Here is a 22,336-nt window from a genome sequence, read left to right as displayed (position 1 = left end):
GAGCTCTGAGGAAAAGAACACAGGAGAAAAAGGAGAAAGCAAAAGGCCAAAGCTTGAAGACTGCCCATATTTAAGGAAGAGAAGAGAAGAGGGGATAGTGAGGGGTCTTAGAGAAAACCATTGGAGACTGGTTAAGAGTTCAGTGGCAGGGAAGAAAGGGATGAAGGAATTTCCAAAAGGAGGGATGGCTAAAATAGTTGTGAGGAATAACAACTAACACTTGTGGACTACTTACTCTGTGCCAGGCTTAAAGATCCTAACAAAGTTAAGGAGGGACGATGGAGTTAGGACTTGTACCCGGGCCTGACCGATGTTAACTCTGCAGATGCTAAACGGAACAAAGACCTAACCACGCCATTTGCCATGGCGATTAGGAACCCACTGGTGACGTCCCATGTGAGAGATTTTGGTAGAATGGTCAGGACAGATTGCAATAAAAGAAAGTAAAGGAATCAAGAGTTTGGATCTTTCAAAAGATTTAGCAGTGAAACTTAAGAAATGGGACAGAAACTTAAGAAAATAGAATGACATTTTTTTTAGAGGGGAGCTACTTAAACATTAGGCTGAACATAAGCTTGAAAATGTGAGAGGAGATACTGTAGATTCCCAAGGCGAGGGGAGGAAGTGGGATCGAGGACACTCATAAAAAGTTTATCATGGGAACGATGAGGGACACTGCTTCCTGCCTTTGAGATAAGAGAAAGGAGGACAGGATGAGTGTGAAGCAAATCTGCTACAAAGATAGAGGAATTGAGGAAGTTCAGCTAGGATGTCCTCCATCTCTTCACTAAAGAATCCTAATGAAGGGGGCTGGGAACGCTGAAAATAGAAAATGAAATGGCCACTGTAGATCATATGCTTGGTAAAGTTGATCTGCGCAAAGTGGTAAATGTCTACTTGGAATGCCTAAGAAGTCTATTTGGGACACAGAATGCAGAGCAAGAAAACAACACCACTGTAGCGTAAGATGAAAGTTGTTTTTGAAAGCAAAAAAAAGCAGATTCACATTCCAGTTGAGTGCCTCTTCCCTTCCAGGGTTTTTGGCTAAGAAAACAGTAACCAAATAGTTTGGGCATCTACCAGAGCGACCTCTGATAAATTAAAAGTCACCTTGGCAAAAAGCAATATTCTGAATGCCCATGGTATAACAAAAGGTCTTTTGTAGTCTGAGTCCTTTACTTTCTAGTGTAGGGCTTTGGGCAAGGTACTTATTCTCTCTGAACCTTACTTATAAAATTCAGATAATAATGCCTATTACTTAGAGATGTCAGAATTTAATGAGGTAACAATTCCGATTCCTATTCTTTCCCTACCTGCCTGGACACTGAAAATCTTAAATTCTTAATGATGGGAGCATGTATTCATTGCATCTATCATAGTTCTCTACAGTCCCCTCTCAGAGACTTAGGCACAGTTTTTTTGTTTTGTTTTGTTTTGTTTTTTTAATGACAGAAATTATTTTATATTGATTAAGCAGGACAAGTCCAGTGTATATCTGGGAAAACCACTAAGATGCAGGAACTTTTGTGGAATTCCTCCGGGGTCTCTTTATTGGTCTGTAGTCACTACCACTATCTTTATGGCATGCTCTCCTGAACATCTGAAAAGAGACTTAACAGAGAGGGCAACCTCGTGGAAGAGAGGAAAGGCAGGCACTTGTGAAATCGAGATAATGGAAGGTTTGGTTTCTCTTCACCCAGGAATGACATAATTGGGTATGTGAGACTTTCTCAAAACATCAGGAATTTGTTTCTAGAAAGACGGGCCTCATTCTAAGATAGTAGAGCCCTATACTCTTCAGAACATGATTGTTAGGTGTAAAACTAAGACTATCTCAATTAAGCACAAACTCTTAGGTTTCCCAGTCACAAAATTCTTGACACTGACATTCCTTAGCTTTGCAACAATCTTGGGAAGTACACACACTACTTCAGCAAGAGAGTGGGAGTGATCAGAGAACTGTCACAAGGTTCTACCTGACCTCTACTGACCCCCTGCCTCTCTGGCCTAGTCTCTGTCTTTTCTCCTGTCATCATGATGATCTGGCCTTGCTCCTGTCTGTGACCAATGTCTCCCCCTAGGCATTATCCCATCCATCCCTCAGCCCTACCCCAAAACATTTGCTCCAGCTATTGTCCCCCCTCTCCTGCACCTTCAAATTTTTCTTCTCTATAGGATCATCCCCATCAATATACAAACATGCTGCTATGCCTGTCATCTTAGAAATAACCCTTTCTGACCCCATTTCCACTTTTAGTTATACCCCAGTCTTCACCTTCTCTTTAGACAAAAGCCCCTTCAAAGGCATCTGTTCTTGCAACCTCCAGTTCTTTCTCCCTCCCTCTGAACCTTCCCTCTACCTCACACCACTGACATTGCTCAAGGTCACCAATGAGTTACAGTATTGCTAAACCTACTAGCTGTAACTTCTCAAACTTCATTTTAATTGACCTACAAACAGCATTTAACCAGGTCAATGCTCCTTTCCTCTTTGAAATAGTTTCTTCTCTTGGCTTTCAGGCTCTCTTGGTATTCCTCCTACCTCACTGCTCAAAGTCTTCATCTCTTCAAACTGGAAATTTTGGGCTTCCCAGAGCTCAATCCTTGGTTGTTTTACCTTTCTAATTACATTTATTCTCTTGGTTAATGTTGCAGTTTTATGACTTTATTTACCATCTTTGAGCTGATGACTCCCATAATGGTATCTTCACTCTAGACCTTTCTTTAAACTCATAAACCACCTGCCTGTTGACATCTTTAATTGGATATCTACTTAGCATCTCAAAGTTAACGTGTCCCAAACTGAGCTCCCTAGCATTCTCCATGAAACCAGCTACTCCAGTTATCTGAGTAGGATGGCTACTTCGTTCTGCCAGTCATATCAGCCCAAAGACCCTAAGGGCACCTTTGCCTCTTTCTTCTCTCTCATGCCCTATATATGATCTTGCCGCAAATGCAACAGCATTCAGCCTTCACATCACCTTCCTGTTACTGTCCTGATCCAGCTCTCCATCATCTCTTACTACTACAGTAGTCTGCCTGCTTCCACCCTTGCCTCCCTCAAGTTTCTTCTTACTCCAGCAACCAGAGGTATCCTATTAAAACACAAAGTCAATCATGACACTCCTTCCTCAAAACCTGAGGGTTTCCCATCTCATTCAAATCCACACAGTGATTCCCTGTCATCTCTTGACCCCATTCCCTACTGATCTCCCTCTCAGGTATCTAAATGATGCCACACTAGCCTCCTTGCTGTTCCTTAAATACACCTGAGGCATGTTTCTGCCCCAAGGCCTTTGAATTTGCTGTTCCTTCCACCTGAATTGTTCATCTCCTAGACACACTTACGGCCACATCCCTCACTTCCTTGTTTGCTCAAATAAAATCATCTCAGGTAAGTCTATTCTAATGTCTGCTTCATTTTTTTCTCTCCTTAACACTTCTCTCTACCTAACAATGTATTTTACTTACCTTGTTTATTGTCTTCCTCACTAGAATGTATGTCCCACAGGAATGGAGATTTTTCTCTATTTTGTTCACAACTTTATGCCAGCACCGAGAACAGTGCCTGGCACATATTATAGTATCTATTGGAAGGTTGATTGAATGAATGAATTTTGTTAATTGAATTTATGTGAAAAGCTAAAGAGATTGTCATCAAATTTTTAGAAAGGTATTTGGTGGGGGGAAAATCTAGTGATCTGGGGTATTTAAATACATGCCAGAGATGCCACCCAATAGTAACCTTACCCATGGCAATCAAGGATGAGATTATCAGGGATAGTATTTTCTTAGTTGCATGCTGATGGCAGGCCGCCAGCCAGAAAGCTCCCTGCTGCCAAAAAAAAAAAACACACAAAAAACCAACTGGATGGTTCTACCATTAAGAATAGCCCAGCTAGAGTGGTTCAGTAGGTTGAGGGTGGCCCTGTGCACTGAAAGGTTGCTAGATTGATTCCTGGTCAGGGCAGATGCCTGGGTGTCAGCTTTGATCCCCAGTTGGAGTATGTACGGAAGGCAACCAATCAATGTTTCTCTCTCAGTGTCTCTTTCTTTCTCTGTCTGTCTCTCTCTCCCTTCCTCTCTCTAAGCATATCCTTGGGTAAGGATTTAAAAAAAGAAGAAAAAGGAAGAGAAGAAGGAGAAAGAAAAAGGAGGAGGAGGGGGAAAAAGAATAAAACTGTGGTGGTCACAAATACCAAGTAAGGAATCTTGGACAGAGTGGAGACACTCCTTAATGATTTATTGTGTGAAAGTGATGTGATGAGGAATGGCACGGTGTTATGGACTTAGTGATGGTCATGGATAGGGTTGGGAAAATTTGTTCTGTCGAGTTTGTGGCCCAGTCACATTTCCAGGGCTCAAGAACGTGAATTGAATTAGAGTTAATGTTTATTTTGTATGAGTGAAATATGGTTCCTTCTTTAGAGGAAGGAAACTGTGCTTTAAACAACCAGGTATGAGAGATTGGTGGATAAGAAATACCATGTAGCACCTGAACTCACAAAGAAATTTTAAAAATTCCCTCTCCCTTCCCCCCAAAATTAATGCAATGATTAGTTGTGTGATGTTAGGTAAGTCTTTGGCTTTCTGAAACTGGAGTGTCTGCATCTGTGGGGTAGGCAATAGGATTACTAAGGTCAAGGTTCTACTCTTATATTATTTTGACATGACATCATCTACCTTTTTTTCTATAAAACAAAAGAATAAAATTTGTCCTGTGTAGCTCATATTTTACTTATAAGGATCAAATGAGATAATGTTTTTGAAAGCTCTTGGTAAACTAAAACACTTTTTCCATGCAAAGCATTTATTATTACTATCCTCTATGAGTTTGATAAGATGTGTTTATAATGTTATTGTCCCCAAAATATTTTTAGGAAAAGATACAACTCTAGTGAAGAGCAAATTTGACAGTGCTCATCCTTAAAATACTTAATGATTATCCTTTGAGGATTTTTTTAAAGTGAAGTTATTTTTAGAGCTGTATCCATTTTTTTATTGTTTTGGTGGTAAGTGACTGCTAACTCAAGTTATTTTTGTAAAAACTTGAATAAAAACTGGAGCATCCCAAGAAAATCACCTTCAGTTGTAGCTTTATTGGGCTTAAATAATATCAACATAAACTGATTGTTCTTCTTATATCACATCAGCTTCTTTCCTAGCAGGTCTAATCTCAGACCTTATGTTCTCATAAAGTGTTTTCCACCAGTTCCCAGGGCTACATCCTTCTGAGTTGGAATGCAACAGGAAATAGAAAAGCCTTTGTACATTTAGTACATCCTGCAATTCACACATACACTTTCTGAATCAATGTCTATGGCCAGAAAAAATACAATATGCTCATTGGTTTAGGCCTGGGCATAAGTTCTACCCTAAGGCCACGGATGGATCCTGCAACCCAAACTGGCCATTACCTCAAGAAGAGAGCCGCTGTGGAAGCAGGCCCTGTGTGTGTATTTCATAAGAAAAACACAAGCATCTGCTCTTGCCATGACTGCTGTACACGCTCTCCAGTTGCCAAGAAAGTGGCATTTTTTAAAATCTATTTTATTTTATATATATATATATATATATATATATATATATATATATATATATATATTTTTTTTTTTTTTTATTTTTTTTTTTTTTTTACTGTACCAACATGCACGCTGCCGGGAGCCCGCATTAACTTTGGTTAATAAGAACGCTGAGTTTGCAGAATAGAGCCAAATCTCCCTTAAAAGCCTGTGCAGTCAGCTGTGTTTATCTTGTCCTTGCTGTCAGGTAACGCTGCCTGGGAGAGCCCAGCCATGCCACCAGCAGCCATGAAAAGGGCATGTCCACCCCAAGCATCGGGACCACGTTTTCCAGGCGCACAGTTCGCAGAGAGAACTCAGTCTATCGTCCCAGAGCAAATTAAACACATCTCTGTGGGTTTTGTGGTTAGCTGCCAGCAAGAAGACTGATCTCTGAATTAACAGGTCATGACAGGATGACTTTGCGGAGTTCTTGGCAGAAAGCATTCTTTCTAACACGAATGCTCCTTCATAGCAAGAAAAGGCATCTATCGAATATGTATATAAGGGGCCCGTAGTAACTGGTAGCATTTGCATAAAGGATCAGCTCTATTATTCCATTTAATAACACCAAGATTTCCCAAGATGAAGGAGATGGTGGTATCGCAGCATGAATATGGTAATGTAGCCGGGCCACTACAAACCCTGTAAACAATTTAACTGTGGAGGAAGGACCATCAGCGTGACAGGTTTTCACATGAGATTACACTCCCCTACCAATATGAAATTCCCCTCCGTGGCCTGTGAGAGCAGAATCTAACCATGGAAGCCTTGCTGCAAGGAGATTTGGTTAAGCTGTCAGACTGTTAAATCAATCGTCTCTTACAATTTGTTTATACCTCTACTGAGCACGACATTTCAATAAAGGAGGAAACTTTTAACTGCCTGAAGGGAGATGGAAAGCAGATTATGGCATCTACGCTGGTGGCTGACCTTTATCTCATTTCAGGGACTTTATTTTTCTGAACAGCGAGGAGAAAAAGGTTAAGAAAGTTGCTTCTGAAGATTGGGGTGGGGATTGCTGCATATGTTAAATTATGCCAGCTCTTTGTAGCCAAATCAGGGTCTTTCTCACCATAATTTATATCAGAATAGAAGTCAAAGTCTATAGTTTCAAAGCAATCTTGTCTTTTTCCTACCTTGATTGTGATGCATCTGGATTTTCTATGACGCTATTATCCCACCCGTAAAGGCAAGATTAAAAAGCCAGAAAGAAAAAAAAGAAAAAAAACAAAAACCCTAAGGTTTAAGATTCATGCCATTTCCCTTGCAAACTGTTTACCTGCCTAAAAATGTTGCTTGCTTTTGGCTTGTGTGATTGCTAAATTTTGTCCCCATATATTTGTCGCCAGAACTACTACAGGAAAAGTGTGGCTAACAGCAAAGTCTCAAAAGCAACTGCTCCAGCTCACTCCAATGTTTCCAGCCACCAGAACCAGCTTCTCTCCATATGAGACTCATCTCAGGCCCTGTCTACACTCCTGTTTACAAAATATGCAGGAGGGATGGGCTGAGGCACGCCAGGGAAGCGTTTCCTTCCAGTGGGATTGGCAAACACATCCAGAACGAGCTTTTTCTCAGAAATTTCTAGGGAGATAATCATTTGCCATTTGTCAAGTGCAGGCAGGCGAGTGTCGTAGTAAAGTGTTCAGATGCTGGGAACAGATAGGCTTGCCTAAGCCATGTACCAGCTGCATGACCTTCTGCAAGGTACTAAATCTCTCTGATCTCCTTTTCTATCATTTCTAACGTGAGGATAATACCAGTGTCTAACGTAGTATTGTCTTGAGAATTAAATAAGGCAATGGGCATGCAGTTCTTTAGTATAATTTCACATTCGTATGAAGTATCATTATTATTACCGAATTTATCTTAAATATTTGCTTTTGCTCCTATGCGTTGAAAACTATAAAGACAGGGGGAAACGTGTAAAACTGTTGGAAGATGCTTGTCTCCATGTTTTCAGTAATGAAGATGACCAATCTATTCTTCTTTAAAAATAAAAAAAATTATTAGAGAATCAAAGTTTTAATCTGACGAACCAATTAGCCATAGTGAGGGATTTTAATTTGGGAGATAACATTAGTCTTGTTCTAAGATTACCCTAATGAAACACTTCATTAGTTATTTACTTTTACTTTGAATATACCGTTGTAGAAAAAAACACACCCAAAACCCAACTTTTAAAAAGTGCCAGATGCTGCTGTAAAGGTAAGTATAAGTGTAAAATTCCCTCAGTATAATACACACACACACACACACACACACACACACACACACAGGAGAATGAATATTCCTCCACCCAGAACAGCTTCTTCTTTGTGCTCCTTCTGAATTTGCTGAAATGTTTCTCTTAACAGTGGTACATCTGTGAAAGGGATTTAAAGACATAAAAGTTTTGTCTTCCTGGACTTGACAGAGCCAGGCATAACCTGGGGACACAGGGAGGGCTGGGGGCTGAGATGCAACCCCGAAAGGCCCCGTTCCTATTGACCCATCCATCAGTCAGTGCCTGCAGCCACTGTAGAAGGGAAAGCCAGGAGAGCCAGGCAGCTGCTGCCGGCCATGTGTGCCCGTTTTGCCTGGCAGAGGGTTAATCAGACCGCCTTTCCCTTAAATGGTATAAAATAAAGTACAATTGCATATACGCTCTCTGGAAAATTATCATGTGGACGCAGAAGAAAAATAAATGAAAGCTTTCCCTTGCCCTGATGTTAAGAGAAAAACATTCCTCACACATTTCCTTTCTGTGAAGAAGAGGCATAAGGAATATTATGTAGGGAAAATAGGTGGCAAGACACAAAATACTTATAGTTCCTTGGCCGATGACCTTTGAGAAGTTGGAATTTTCTTTGGAGCAGTCAAAACAGAAAAGTAATGAGGAAAAACCGAAAGCCTTCTCTGGCTTCCTTTGTTACGTGCACATTCACAGCCACGGAGTGGCCACTGCAGGATGATTTATACGTGATGACCGTTGCATCGTGGTCTCAGGTGGTGCCTCGCAGATCACCGGGCCTTCAGCCTGGGAATGCAAGGAGAAGGCCATTGATCAGTGTGGCACGATGCTCATTAGTGGCCAGTTTGGTTGGTGCCCGTGTGTGTGACACCCGAACGGACTCCGGCCCCATCTGCTGAAAAAATAATGATGACTAAAATGTTTTATGCAAAGGGTTTTCTTTCCCAGGGAACTCCTCTTCGGTCTCTCACAGGAAAACCATCTACAGAGATTTTGATTCTTGCCATGTCAGTTTTCCTTTCTTCTTTTGGTTCACTGTGTAAGGGCTGTTCCTCCAAGGTGGTTTTTTTTTTCCCGGGGCTGGTTAAAGAGCTCCCGATTCGAGGAGTTCCTTAACTATGATTTAACATTATCAATCCAGTGATCAGAGTTATGGAAGTACCTGTCTCAGGAGTTTGGCTTTTGTGGCGGCAGGCGGCAGGACCTGGGTATGGCTACATTCTGTTCCTTTGTTGACTGATTCTTCCTCAAACCCTGAACCGTGCAGGAAGTATTAGCTAAGGAGATCTAAACTTAGCTCTGCCGGGTACAGTAGCTTCCCTTTATTCCCTCCACCTCTCTGCATCTTTTCCTGCTACACGGGCGCAGGGCCTTGGAAAGCGGATTTATTGGGGAGCTGACTTTTCTTGGAGAAACTGTCAGGAGACACTCCCTGGGGTTTCTGAACTGGGAAATTTCTCTTCTTGTTTCTGTGTTTATTTGTTTGTTTTTCCAGGCAGCATTGCTCATGTTTAATCATCTGTACCTGTGATAAAAAAAAAAAAAGGGGGGGGGGTGAGGAGAGACAAAAAGAAAGAAACAGAAAAACATACACAAGAAAACAGAAAAAAAGTGTGGCTTTTTCTTAAAAAAACAAGTCAGTAAGCAAAGGTATGGACCTGTCAGACCGGTTCCATTTTTTGTCCCTTTTCCCAAAGACTGAGCAGGGAAGCTGCCTCTCCTTTGTTGTTGCCTTTTTTCTTTTGTCACCTAATCTATTCCTTTTTTTCCTGGGAGCTTTCATACTTATCCCTCATTAGCTTGATGCTTCTAATAACTCCCATCAACTCATTTTTGGCCACATTTATTTTAAAAGTCCAGCAAACCCTGGCTCATTTTCTCCGTGGTTAGAGTGTCGGCCCTTGGACTGAAGGGTTATGGGTATGATTCCTGGTCAGGGGTAGGTATCTCAGTTGCAGATTCCCCAGCCCTGATAGGGGCACATGTGGGAGGCAACCAATCAATGTATCTCTCTGTCTCTGTCTCTGTCTCTGTCTCTCTCTGTCTCTCTCTCTCTCTCTCTCTCCTCTCTCTCTCTCTCTCTCTCCCTCCTTCCCTCCCTCCTCCCTTCTTTCCACCCTCATTAGAAATCAATGGAAAAATATCCCTAGGTGAGGATTTAAAACAAAACAAAACAGTCCAGTAAGAATGCAAGAGGCATGTACCACTTGCAGCAGATAACTATTTCTCTGCTAACTAAGTTATTTTGATCTTATTTCTAGAAAAGGGATTTTGCTTGTACAACCCTTCACTCTGTAGCCCAAAATAATGAAAGCTCTGTAAATGCCTTTGCTGATGAGTGCACCTTTGCATTTACAAAGATTAATGGTTTTAAAATTGACTCTACAGACCACTGGTAATGAAATTGACCATATCCAATTTTGAAAGCCCTAAGACCTGAGAGAAACTCAAATTAGCAGAGAAAAGGTAGTGCGTTCCTGGTGATGTGGAGCAAAGCTGATATTAGTCCAGTGAAGTGTTGCAGAATGCAGCGGTTGGGTTAATACTGTAGCACTAGGTTAAAGGTCAACCCAGACATGAAATGTGTAGGCAAGTTTAGAAGACATTTACTTGCAATTCCTGAAGAACTTGAAATAGTAACAGGCCAGTGGCCATATGATTATACTTGTTATAACTATTAGTTATTATATCCTACTGACATGAGATCTGAATGAAAAAGAGAAGGCAGTCATTATTGTCTTGCTTCTGTTGAAATCATAATAATGGTAGCAGCAATACTAGCTAGTATTTTTTGAGTATTTGGTATGTCCCAGATGCAAGGCTTAGCATTTATTGCACGTTATTTCACTTAGTTCTCGCCAGAGCCCTTAGTGGTACACAGTATTGTTATTGTCCCTCTTTTCCAATTGAAAAAACTAAAACTTAGCAATGACTTCCATAGCTTAATGAGCTGTCAAGTGGTAGGTATAAGGGTTGAACCTCCATCTACTTGATTTTAAAGTAACAACATTTAGTCACTCTCTCTCACTGCCTCTGTGTAGAACACTGCTGCTCTGTGTTATTGAATCCCATGCCTGGGAAAGGGGAGCCAAGATGGGAAGGGAGAGCCACGTTATTTAAATGACTAACTATGGTCAAGGCTTTTGTCAGACATTTAAATAACATCTCTAGCTTCTTGTGGGAAACATTCTCCGGTTTCACAATCAGATGAAATTCCTTTCAAACTCAATACTGTCCTTTCAAACTCTTAGCTGTCACTGACATCCCCCTATGCAATCAGAAGCTCAATCAATGTTATCCTCTGCCTCCTTCCAAGGAAACAAAAGCAGAGGTAAGTGCTGTGGTCTCTACACTCCATAGTTAACATGTCCAAGTTGCCATCCAACTCTCAATGAGACCCTCATATTCGGGCAACTCATGGTTGACCTGTGTAGCCTGTGGTACTTAGGAGCCTGGAGCCATCCACCAAGGGCCCTGCAGTGCTAAAGCATACATCACTGAGAAGTGATGTGAGTAAGCCCCTTCTCACTGTTCTCATGTAAATCAATGTCCCTCCCAAATATTGCAACATGGGATTTATAATTCAACTGAGGAAGGGTTTATTCAAGAGTTTTTTCAGGTACAGTTTTTCCTAGACCTCATGGGTTAAAGGGAAAATGCTATTTTAAAGATATTTTCGTGAGAACAAAAAAAACTTTTTATGCTCCCATTTCTCTTCTCTCCCCCTCTCCATCCCATTTCCCATTTCCCAATGGCTTTATTCTCAGCAATACAACTTTTAAATTGAACACATGCTTTACAGTATCAAAGGCTAAAGAGTGGTGCGTGAACCAGATTGATTTTCAATTTCTTTTCAAGAAAAACTCAGAAAGCTTGGCTCAAAAGAAGGGCAATCTACACATAGAGCATTCTGCCTATTTCTCAACACTCAGTGAGGGGTTTTGGTTCCTTATTTTTTTTTTCTTTCTGTTTTGAATCTTAGTACATATTTTGGACTACAGCCTCACCTGTACTACCCCCTTAGGCCTACCAGTAAGCCTTGGCCGGTCTCCAAGTGAATTCTATATCTACTAGAAAAAAACAAAGGTAGTTTGTCATCGCAGCCCTTGGAAAGTATGTCATACCACTCTATAATAATCCTCTTTCTTCTGTATTTATCCCCTGCCCCATGATGTTTCAAGGCAGTTAGAATACCCAAGACGAAGTTTTCACTGCCAACGAAGCTCCCTCAGGTCTAGAGAAAATAACATGGAGCAGACAGATTATTTCGTCTGTCTTTACATGATGGTTTTATCTGTTTAAAGAGCCAATGAAACTGCAGGGTTGCACTTCAGTCTCATGGAAGATAGCATTTTTTATTTTTACTTTGGTAGCCACGTCACATTTCGTCTAAATTTGAATATGTGAAACATAAGAATCCAGAGTTAGATTTTCTGGCTTATTTCTATAGCAACTGGAGTACAGAACTATATACGGGGGAAACCACTCGATAAATATATGCCAGCCGCACCTCCCCACCTCATAAAGATGCTGGAACGTTTGAGCAGCTTCAGAGGGGCAGATGAGAATGATGAGCCCAAGAAGGTAGGAGTGATGGGTAGGTTGTCGCTGATATCCAAGCTGCCTGCATCCTCTGTGAGTGATGGGGGTGTGAGCTGATGTCAGCTGCTGATTGCTATGGGAAATTTAAGGGGGATCCCAGTCAACCCACCAGAAAGAAAACATTTCTGAAACATACGGAAATGTATAACTGAAAGCATAATTGCTATTGAAAATTAGAGGATGAGGAACTGTGACCCAAACTTGATAATATCATTCAATTAAAAATTATGCTGAAGCACGGATGACAAGGATGGAATTAATAGCACTGCTAAAGTGTCCATTCACAATTTGGAGAAGGGCTAGGTTGTGATATCGGTTGAGCTTGGACAAAAGAGAATGGAAAGATAAATTAAAAAAAAAAACTGCAAAAAATTAGGATTTCATATCGAATGGTACTGCAGGCAGTCTTGCCTCCTCCCTCTTCTCTCTGAGTCAGTCATGGTGTGAAAACAGGGACCTATGGGGCTTGAGCACTGGAGATAAAGTGCAGAATGGGAGCATGGAAGGAACTGGGGAACAGTGTGTACCAGTCAAATATGCGTTTGGAACCATGGGCTCTTTAAAACTCAAACCCACAGCAATCGGTCTTTAGGGGAACTGGCAGAATGGAAGGGGCCAGAACTGTCTGAGTCCCAGCTTTGGGGCAAGGGCTGTTACTGAAGTTTTCTGAATTTCAGGTGCTCAGCAGGCCTGGGGCTGTGGGGCCTGGGATGTTGCCTTACTCATCCCCTGGAGCTGCTGTAAGAGATTAACACAAACTGGGTGGCTTCAAATAACAGAAGTTTATTGTCTCTCGGTTTTGGAGGCAGAAGTCCCAAATCTAGATGACAGCAGGCCAGGGTCCCGCCAAAGGTTTTTTTGTTTTTTGTTTTTTATTTTTTTGGGGGGTGGGGGGGAGGGATGGGGAGTGGAGGAAGAGGGAGTCCTTCCTGCTTGCCCAGCTTCTGGGGGCTACAGGCATTTTTTAGCTTGTGGCTGCTTTGCTAGAATCTCTGTCTCTGTCTTCACGTGTCTTTCTCTTTGTATCCCTGGCTTCTCCCTTTCTTATAAGGACACTTAGGTTTCGATTTAGGGCCCACTCAGTTAATACGAGATGATCCCATCTTAAGATCACTTACTTAATCACATCTGCAGAGACCCTTCATGCACAGCTACTAGGGGTTAGGACTTGGACATATCTTTTGGGGGTCACTATTCTACCCGCTCTGCAAGTCCCAAGACTTGTCCGTCATTCACAACTTACTGTGAATCAACCTAACCAGGTAGCACATGTGTGAGAAGAATAAGGAGAGAGCTGCTGCACTGAGAGCTGAGGGGGAGCCGTCTTGGAGTCCAGGTGTTTTGCAGGAGGGCAGATGAGGGTGGAGTGCCACTGGTGGTGAATCGGGGGTCCTGGTAGAGGCTGGGCCACCCTGTCCTGGCATTGAGAGCGGGATGCAGGGGAGAAAAGGGGAACGGGAAGTTCAAGACAAACATCACTCCCAGAGCCCCAGAGCTTGCTGAAGCTTCTTACAAGGAAGAAGGACTCAAAGACCTAACAAGTGAGCCCAAAATATTTTCAGACCTTATGTTCATCCCCTGAGTCCCGGAGTTTGCTGCTACCCTGTTTCCCCGAAAATAAGACAGTGTCTTATATTAATTTTTTCTCCCAAAGTTGCGCTAGGTCTTATTTTCAGGGGATGTCTTATTTCCAGGGAAACACGGTATCTATGTGTGGCACAGAAAATCACTTTAGTCAGTGCTGCTTTGGCACACTTATGTCACCTGGATGTTAGGTCTGACCTGGTACAGACGCCTGAAGTGAGTACACTGTCTCCCTAAAGAGCTAGTGTACTTTTTAAAATATTGATTTTTTTTTACAGAGAGGAAGAAAGAAGAATAGAGAGTTAGAAACATCGGTGAGAGAGAATCATCGATTAGCTGCCTCTTGCACAACCCCTACTGGGGATGTGCCCACAACCAAGGTACATGCCCTTGACCAGAATGGAACCCGGGACCTTTCAGTCCGCAGGCCAATGCTCTATCCATTGAGCTGAACCAATTTCGGTGCTAATGAACTTTTGAATTGAGTAGCCAGCCCCTGTGGCAGGTGGGAGTGTATGTTCTCACTGAGAAAGCCAAGGTGGACCTGGAGTCTGGAGCCTGGAGAGGATACTTTCTGTTAGTCTCATTGTGTCTAATCCTGTTGGATCAGCACTGATACACACCACTTGTTAAACCAGTAAGTAATGCGTGACCTCGTTAGGGGCCTGATCCACAGTGGGGCTGTGGGTGATCTCTGGGGGCATTTTGTATTGACTTCCACAATTTTGCCTATTCCTGCCATTCCTGGAATAACTTCAAAGTCTAACGGGCATCTTAAGAAGAAGGATCTAGACTCTAAAGCTCTTCCTTGCTAATATCTATTACTTACACTCATTTGTTCTCAATAATAGCTAATATGCAGTTACAGGGTGAGCACTCTTCCAGGTGGTTACAAAGCATTATTTCTTTCATTTTCATGAGACTCTTGCAAGTTAGGCGTATTCTTATCTCTGCTCTTAAGGTTAGGAAACTAAGGACCAGAGAATTTAAGAAACTTGCCTGAAGTCACACAGCTAGTACGTAGGTAGAGGATCCAGAAATCAAATCCAGGTGTCTCAACTCCAAAGCCCTTAACTATAAATCACAGCTGCCCGGGGATGGGGAGGGGTGGTACTGGGGCAAGCAGTTTGCACAACAGGAGGAACTGGGGAGGGAGCCAACCAAAAGGAAGCTTCTTACCAGGAACAAGACTCTAAGATAGTTAGCCCGGCATATTTTCAGGCCTCGTGGCAGATACGGTCCTGCCCTGCTCAGCACTGGGCCTCCTTGTTTTCAGCTGGTGGCACACACCCTTTCGCAAGCACCGATGAGACGGAATGGGACCTCTGCAAGAAGGTGCTGGAAGAAGGAGTGGTCGAGTTTCAGGTCAGCCCTTCCCAAAACTTCTGGTTAGAAATCAGGGAAGCCTGGAAAAACAGCAGCAAAACTAAGGTGACCAGACGTCCCGCTTTTTGCGGGACAGTCCCTATTTCTAACAATTTGTCGCCCAGCGTTTTAAAGTGACGTTTGGTCACCTTGAAACAGAACAGATGGTTGTTCTCAGGAAGGCTTCCTTTAGGAGTGGGATTCCTTGTCCTATTTAACGTAGTGCAAACCCTGTCTTCGGGTGTCTTGTGTCTCCAACCTCGTTATAAGTATTCCAACTTTCCAAACGCAGGCCTGGCCTCTCCACAGAAAGCGGCCCAGCTGGCTCCCAGGAATTCAAAGGCGCATACATGTTAGCTGACAGAGACCCTTTCACCGTTTTCACTAGTGGCTGTGAATAATTCTGAACCTGAGACCACTCACTGTTTTAAATGCTCAGTGATAATTGGATACAGCTGTTTGACCATTGCTAAATGATTTCTAGTTCAGAGTTAGAAAACACCAGATAGATTTGTGTTGCTCCAGTTACAAAAAAAAAAAAGGAAGAAAAAAAGACGTTTTTCTTGGGAACTCTAGCTCTAGAAAAAATAATTGTGCACGTGTTGGAGGAGGAAAACCATGCAGACCTTTGTGACATGTAATATATAAACATCAGTTCCAGGCCCTGCCCATCAACTCCTGAAGGAAAAACATGATTTAAAATGTCTGTTTTTCAAGTGACTCCCATGAATTATTATGAGGAAAGCTATATTTTCTGTTCATTGAAAAATAATTTTTTTCACATGTTCACTTCAGAAAAGTTTAAAATAATGGAACTTTCTCCTGTTACTGTTGGTGCATAACAAACAACCTCAAAATAGAGCAGCCTAAAACAACCGCCATTTTTAACATGCTCCTGGATTCTACGGGTCAGGAGTTTGGATAAAGCACAAAAAGGAATACATTGATTCTGCTCCATGATAGCTGAGATCTTGGCTAGGAAGGCTTGCTAAAAGCTAAAGGAGATTCAAATACTGGGGCTATAGTCCTATGGGGGCTGCCTCACACCCATATCTGGCACCTGGGTTAAGCTACAGACATGGTCGGCAAATTGCGGCTCACGAGCCACATGCGGCTCTTTGGCCCCTTGAGTGTGGCTCTTCCACAAAATACCACGGCCTGGGCGAGACTATTTAGAAGAAGTGGTGTTAGAAGAAGTTTAAGTTTAAAAAATTTGGCTCTCAAAAGAAATTTCAATCGTTGTACTGTTGATACTTGTCTCTGTTGACTAATGAGTTTGCCAACCACTGAGCTATAGTATTGTTGACCTGAGCACCTATGTGTGGCCATTCCATGTGGTTTGACTTCCTTATACAAACAAGGCAGAAGCTGAATCACCTGTTAGGACCCATAGCATCACTTGGATAAAGCACAAAAGAGATGCATTGATTCTGCTCCACCACACTCTATTGGCTAAAGCAGCCAGAAACTCACCCAGATTCCAGGGGAGCGGGACACACCACCCATCTGTAGAGAAGTGACAGATCACTTTGCAGAAGAGCATGTGATATGGGAGTGGCAGGTTTTTCTTTTTTTTTTTTTTTGAAAAATACAATCTGCCATAAAGATAGAAAGTACCAAAGTGGTTCAAGATGAACATTATCCAAGACACGAGTTGACAACTGAAGGGAAAAACTTAATTGGAAGAAGTTCCTTGAAGGGATATGTACATATTTTATCCAGGATGCAGTTATCAACAGTAGGAATAATGACAGTACCTAAATTTTATAGTGTTCACTCTGTGCCAGACCCTGTTCCAAGTGTCTGTATTAATTCAGTTCATCCTCAGTGGGAACTGAGTTGCAAAGAGGTTAAGTAACAAGCCTGAAGTTACACAGCTGGAAATCAATAAAACCAGGCTTTGAGCCCCGGTAATTCAACTCCATTTTCTGTGTGCTTAACCATTCCAAAATATTGTCTCTCCAATCCAATGGGAGAAATAGGTGAAGTATAATGAAAAGCAATCTATAAATTGACATTTATTATTTCTGGGAAATGCTAAGGAATAGAACTGATCTTCCTTTCTTCCTTCTTCCCTTCCTTCCTTCCTTATTCTCCTTTCTTTCTTTTTTTCTTTCTTTCTTTCTTTCTTTCTTTCTTTCTTTCTTTCTTTCTTTCTTTCTTTCTTTCTTTCTCCCCCCACCGACTTCCTTCCTTCCTTCCTTCCTTCCTTCCTTCCTTCCTTCCTTCCTTCCTTAAGTATGTTTTTATTAATTTTAGTTATTGCGGTAGGGGGAGAGAAATAGAAACATCAATGAGAGAGAAACATTGATCAGCTTGTGATCAGACCCAGGGCATGTGCTGACTGGGAATTGAACCAGCGACCTCCTGGTACATGGGACGATGCTCAATGAACTGAGCCTCACTGGCCAGGCAAGACTGATCTTTCTTGATTGCCTACTACATGCCAGGTTCTATGCTCTACATGTTATAATAATCCTATGAGGTAGGTACTATTACAGCCATCTTACAGAAAAGAGAATTTAGGTTCAGAACTGTTAAGTAACTTGCCCAAAGTCACAGAAATGGCAAATGATGGCCCTTGGATTCAAAACCAGATTTTCTTATATATTTGTTCAACTTACCTGCTTCTCTCATCTTTCCATAGCTGCAGTTTACCTACTCTCGAGGGGTTTTGTGTCAGGGGTCCATTCAAAATTATTCACTCTGTAGTCTTTTGCTTCTTCTTTTTTAAAATGGTGTTCACTTTAATAATGTTCATAAGGTTTAAAACTACAGAGAACATGATCTCCACCAACAGAGTTGCTAAATAAATATATGTCAATACAGTGAAATAATATGCAGTAATAAAGTACAACTATAATACCATCACGGGAGATATTGAGCGGCTTGCACAATGCATATGCACAGATAGAATGCCATGTACATGTTTCCAAAACACCCACAAAATACCACATACAGTTGGTTCTGCTATTGTGCTTGTTTTTAAAAAAACTTGTTATGACACAACTGATCATTAGGAAACTATGTGAGCATAACACAAATTTCATGATTGCTTAAGGACAATTTCACCCACGAGAAACTAGGTGAAAATAGCAACGCAGACACAAGGGAATCCACAAATCACACAGACACATCTCAAACCCAGCAGCCACCTCAGTCTGCTGTGTGTGTTGGCAGCCACAACTTTCTGTTCCACTTCAGACAAGCCTCCTTCGGCCTAGGTCTTCGAGCCATTTCAAGGTAAAAGCCGTTTTTATTCTAGAAATTACATATTTCTTAGCAATTTACTATGTGCCTAAAACTGTGCTACAACTTCTGATAAGATGCTAGATTTTTAAAATTTCACATCACTGGAAATGGTTTTTAGTGTGATGCTCCCGTTCATCTCACTTGTCAGAATTCCTGTGGTTTTTACTCTGAGATTTTAGCACAGTGATTTTTTTAGGAACACACATGACATTACAGCAGAACTAACAATGGGTACAAATGCAAGTAACTTGTTTCATTAAAGTTGTTCGCACCACAATTAGTTTAACTTCATGTAATCACGCAAAGCAAGAGAACGTATCATATTGTTCTGCAAGAAAAACTGGACTAAGGCTTAGGAGTCCTCAACCTATCTTTGACATAAACTTGCTATTGCTAGTAAATTTGGACGAGTTGCCCTTGCTGAATTTCCCATTAAAAGTGGGAGAACAGTTTTCCATTAACCAAATCCAGCTCTGCCAATAAACGAGGTAATTGGCTTTCAAATCACTGAACAAAATATGTGCGGCATTCAAATGAAGTGTGGTCACCTTAGTGAAATAAGTAATTGAGTCCCCTGCTTCTTAAATCCGAGTCTGACAGAGTAGCCGTCCTTCCTTCACAGTATGTCCTCACTTTCCCTGTCCTATATCCAACAGTGAAGGAAGCTTAGGACAGGATGCAACACTAAGCCGAGAAGGTGATGCATCAGGGATCTCATGGTCTCCCATTTCCATGTAGTGTGGATGGCGGAGGCTAGCTCACCCCCTTTCCTTTGTTGGCAGTGATCCCCCAGGGCTGCAAGAGTCTTCAGTCTTATCTTGGGATCGGATGTCCAAACCAGAAGGCACCGGAGTGTTGGGCTATTCTCAAAGTCCAAATCCACACCCTGATCATCCTCTGACTGCAGCTGGGAAGGTAAAACAGAGTAATAGCTTATATTCTTTGCATTCTTGATGCAAAACAGCACAAAAGCTCTGCCCTACAAGTCCAAATGAACAGTCTAGACTCCTCTGGCCTGTGTAGTTCCTGATTTTATGGTGTAACTATCCCAACTTAGCCAGCCTGACGATTATATCCCTCAGAGATGTATTTAGGGTTGCCTTTCCCTCTACTTTGTAACAATGCTCAGTGTTGATGATTTTTCCATCAAGGCCATGCAATGCATACAAAATGTCTCTGACAAGGGCTGCCTCAGCAATTTCCACTTGTCTCCTTGACCTTGTCACATTGCGAAAAACAGTGTTGGGGATGCCTTTTGCAAAGAAGGCTGGTTTGTAGTTAAAATCCATGCAAGATATGACCCCCAACTGCTGTGGAAAACAGTCTTCTACTCCAGGGGCCTTAGTGAGACTGTGGGTCTGCTGCTTCCCATGGGGCCAGAGAGCCCTGTGCTGACTGGGGGCTGCAATCCTGGTGGTTCACTGGGAGAGTCCGAGGCCTGGCAGAGGAGTAGGGAGGTGAGTAGGCATCTCTCGGTTATGTGAGAGCAAATAACATGGCATAGCTAGAAACCTTATTTGGCTGCTTGCATGGCTTCTTACTAAGGCTCAGCAAGAGGTAGAGATGACTATTTTTCAAAACTTGTGAATGAAGTTTCTATGGATTTTTTTGCAGACAATGCAGTATTTGCTTCTCTTCTTTGTCGAGTGAGTTCTGTCTTTATTTTTTTCAGTTACTAGAATTTCATCTCTTTCAACAGTTAAGGTGCAGTTGCTGGCAGTAACCTGCGTGCCATCCTGGAACTGCTGGGCTACACCAGCTTCGCTCTTGCCCAGAATCTGGCAACACAGGTTCTGCTGCGGGACGTTCTGTGGCTTATGATAGGGAGCTCTCATGGAGCTCCAGCCCGCCTTCCCTGGCTGAGTCCCGTGGTGCCCCAATGCCTGTGCCTGGCCAACACCCCTTGGGCTCCAGGTGTCCCCAAAAGGCCCTGCTGGAGTCTTTTGCTTCTTGATAGGATGACATTTGGAAGCACGTAGCTGAATAAATCAGAACAGCCAAAATCCCACGGGTTGATTATGGAGCTTTTGGGACTAATGTTGCAACATTTGTGTTTCTTTTGTAAATTCCTGCTGGACATGACCCATGACTTTTATCTTAGGTAATGAGCCTGGATTCTGGAAGGATTTTTTTTTTTTTCCTTCTCTCTAAGAATATGACTTACTGAATACCTGACATTTTCAAGAATTTGTCTTTTGCCCTACCAGACCATTAAGTGAGCAGTAACTGCTCTGAAAATGTCTGTGTTTTGCTTGATCTTCAGCTATTATTTGATAGGCACTCAACCATAACATTATGATTATGAAGCACTTAGGGAGGACAAGATGCTCTCCAAATACTTTCTTATTTTGTGCTTTCCCCTCTCAGTCTCCAATTCCCAACTGTGCTGGGACCCTTAATTGATTCTAAGAGGGTTTCTTGAGCTGTCATGGAATAAAGAGGCAATTTTATTTAGGAATCCAAAGATACTTGTATGTTCTTCTGTATTCTGTCGATGTGATGGACAGCTTCAGCTCTTGGCCGGACTGCTCTCTTTGACTTGCTTTCTGTGCTGACAGCTGATGTGTTATTACTCATGAGCTGTGGATTCAGAAAGTTATACTGTTGGCCCCTTTCTTCAACAGCAAAAATGGCCCAAATATATAATTGCTTAAAGACTGACACCATGTTTCCAGGGCTAGGACTTAATCCATAAAGCAAGTTGAGGGTTTTTAATTACCAATGCTCTTCTCAAATTATAATGACATTATTTGGGATCACATCTGTTCCTAACAGGATCAAATTTAAACTAATGACAGAAGATCAAGAAGTCACAAGGGTCTTAGACTTTTATAGAATCTATCAACACAACATTCAGGCATCAATATAAACAGGGATCTAATGAGTAAATGGTATTTCTTATCAAGATATATATAACATTTGGATGTGTGTGTGGTGTGTTTTGTTGTTGTTATTGTTGGCTTTCTAGTCCTAAAAGCTGTTTTCATCTTAGAGTATGTTTAGTACCCAACACTAGTTCATTTTTAATAGATGTTCATTGACTTGTTTGGAATTATCTCAGAAACTTACTCAGGGGGCTTTGTTCAAAGCAAGAAAGGGCTGTTTTTTTTATATGTGGTCCAAACCTCTCAAACCTCCAGCCCAGTGCTCTCCATTTGAACTTATTCTTAGCATTCAGTGGTCTAAGGTACATTATATAATAACTGATTTACTCATGGTCCCCCTGGAAACTTTATAACTTGCCTAATCTCCTAAGGGCTCCAGAACCGTTCACAAGGACTTAGCTCATACAGTGATGCTCAGTATAATTTGCTGAACAATTGCAATGACTGAATCATCCCTCTTATTGGGAAAAGCATTTCTATTAAGTTCCATCTCAGTCACAGAAGTTACTCATCAAATCCCATTCTGGGTGAAACTCCTGTTCTTTGCAATTATTTAAGATATGCATGCTTTGGTGTTTGCCTTCAACTTTCTTCAGGGGGCACTGGCAGGAGTGGAGGCCAACCCATTCTGTCCACCGAGACATCCTAAATCCAATCTTCATCCAGATTAAAAACATGCACATAAAAACAGAATTATCTTAATCTCATTACAGAAAAACAAAAAGCAAAAAACACCCACACACATACTCAAGCGAGGTGAAATAAGGAGGAATTTATTATAACGGTCTGAAGAAATCCTATGATTAATGACACAGCTGGGGACCTCTAGGATCTCATCTTCAGGAAGATCA

At 41.8% G+C, this 22,336-nt stretch overlaps 1 pseudogene; it reads right to left on the bottom strand.

The window, feature by feature from the left end:
- Positions 1 to 2,716: 2,716 nt before the first annotated feature.
- On the bottom strand, positions 2,717 to 20,546 carry LOC118717590 (annotated as a pseudogene).
- Between the last annotated feature and the right edge of the window lie 1,790 nt (positions 20,547 to 22,336).

Source organism: Pipistrellus kuhlii, unplaced genomic scaffold (assembly GCF_014108245.1).
Source record: "Pipistrellus kuhlii isolate mPipKuh1 unplaced genomic scaffold, mPipKuh1.p scaffold_m20_p_1, whole genome shotgun sequence".
Taxonomy (NCBI): Eukaryota; Metazoa; Chordata; class Mammalia; order Chiroptera; family Vespertilionidae; genus Pipistrellus; species Pipistrellus kuhlii.
This window is presented reverse-complemented; position numbering and strand designations above follow the sequence as displayed.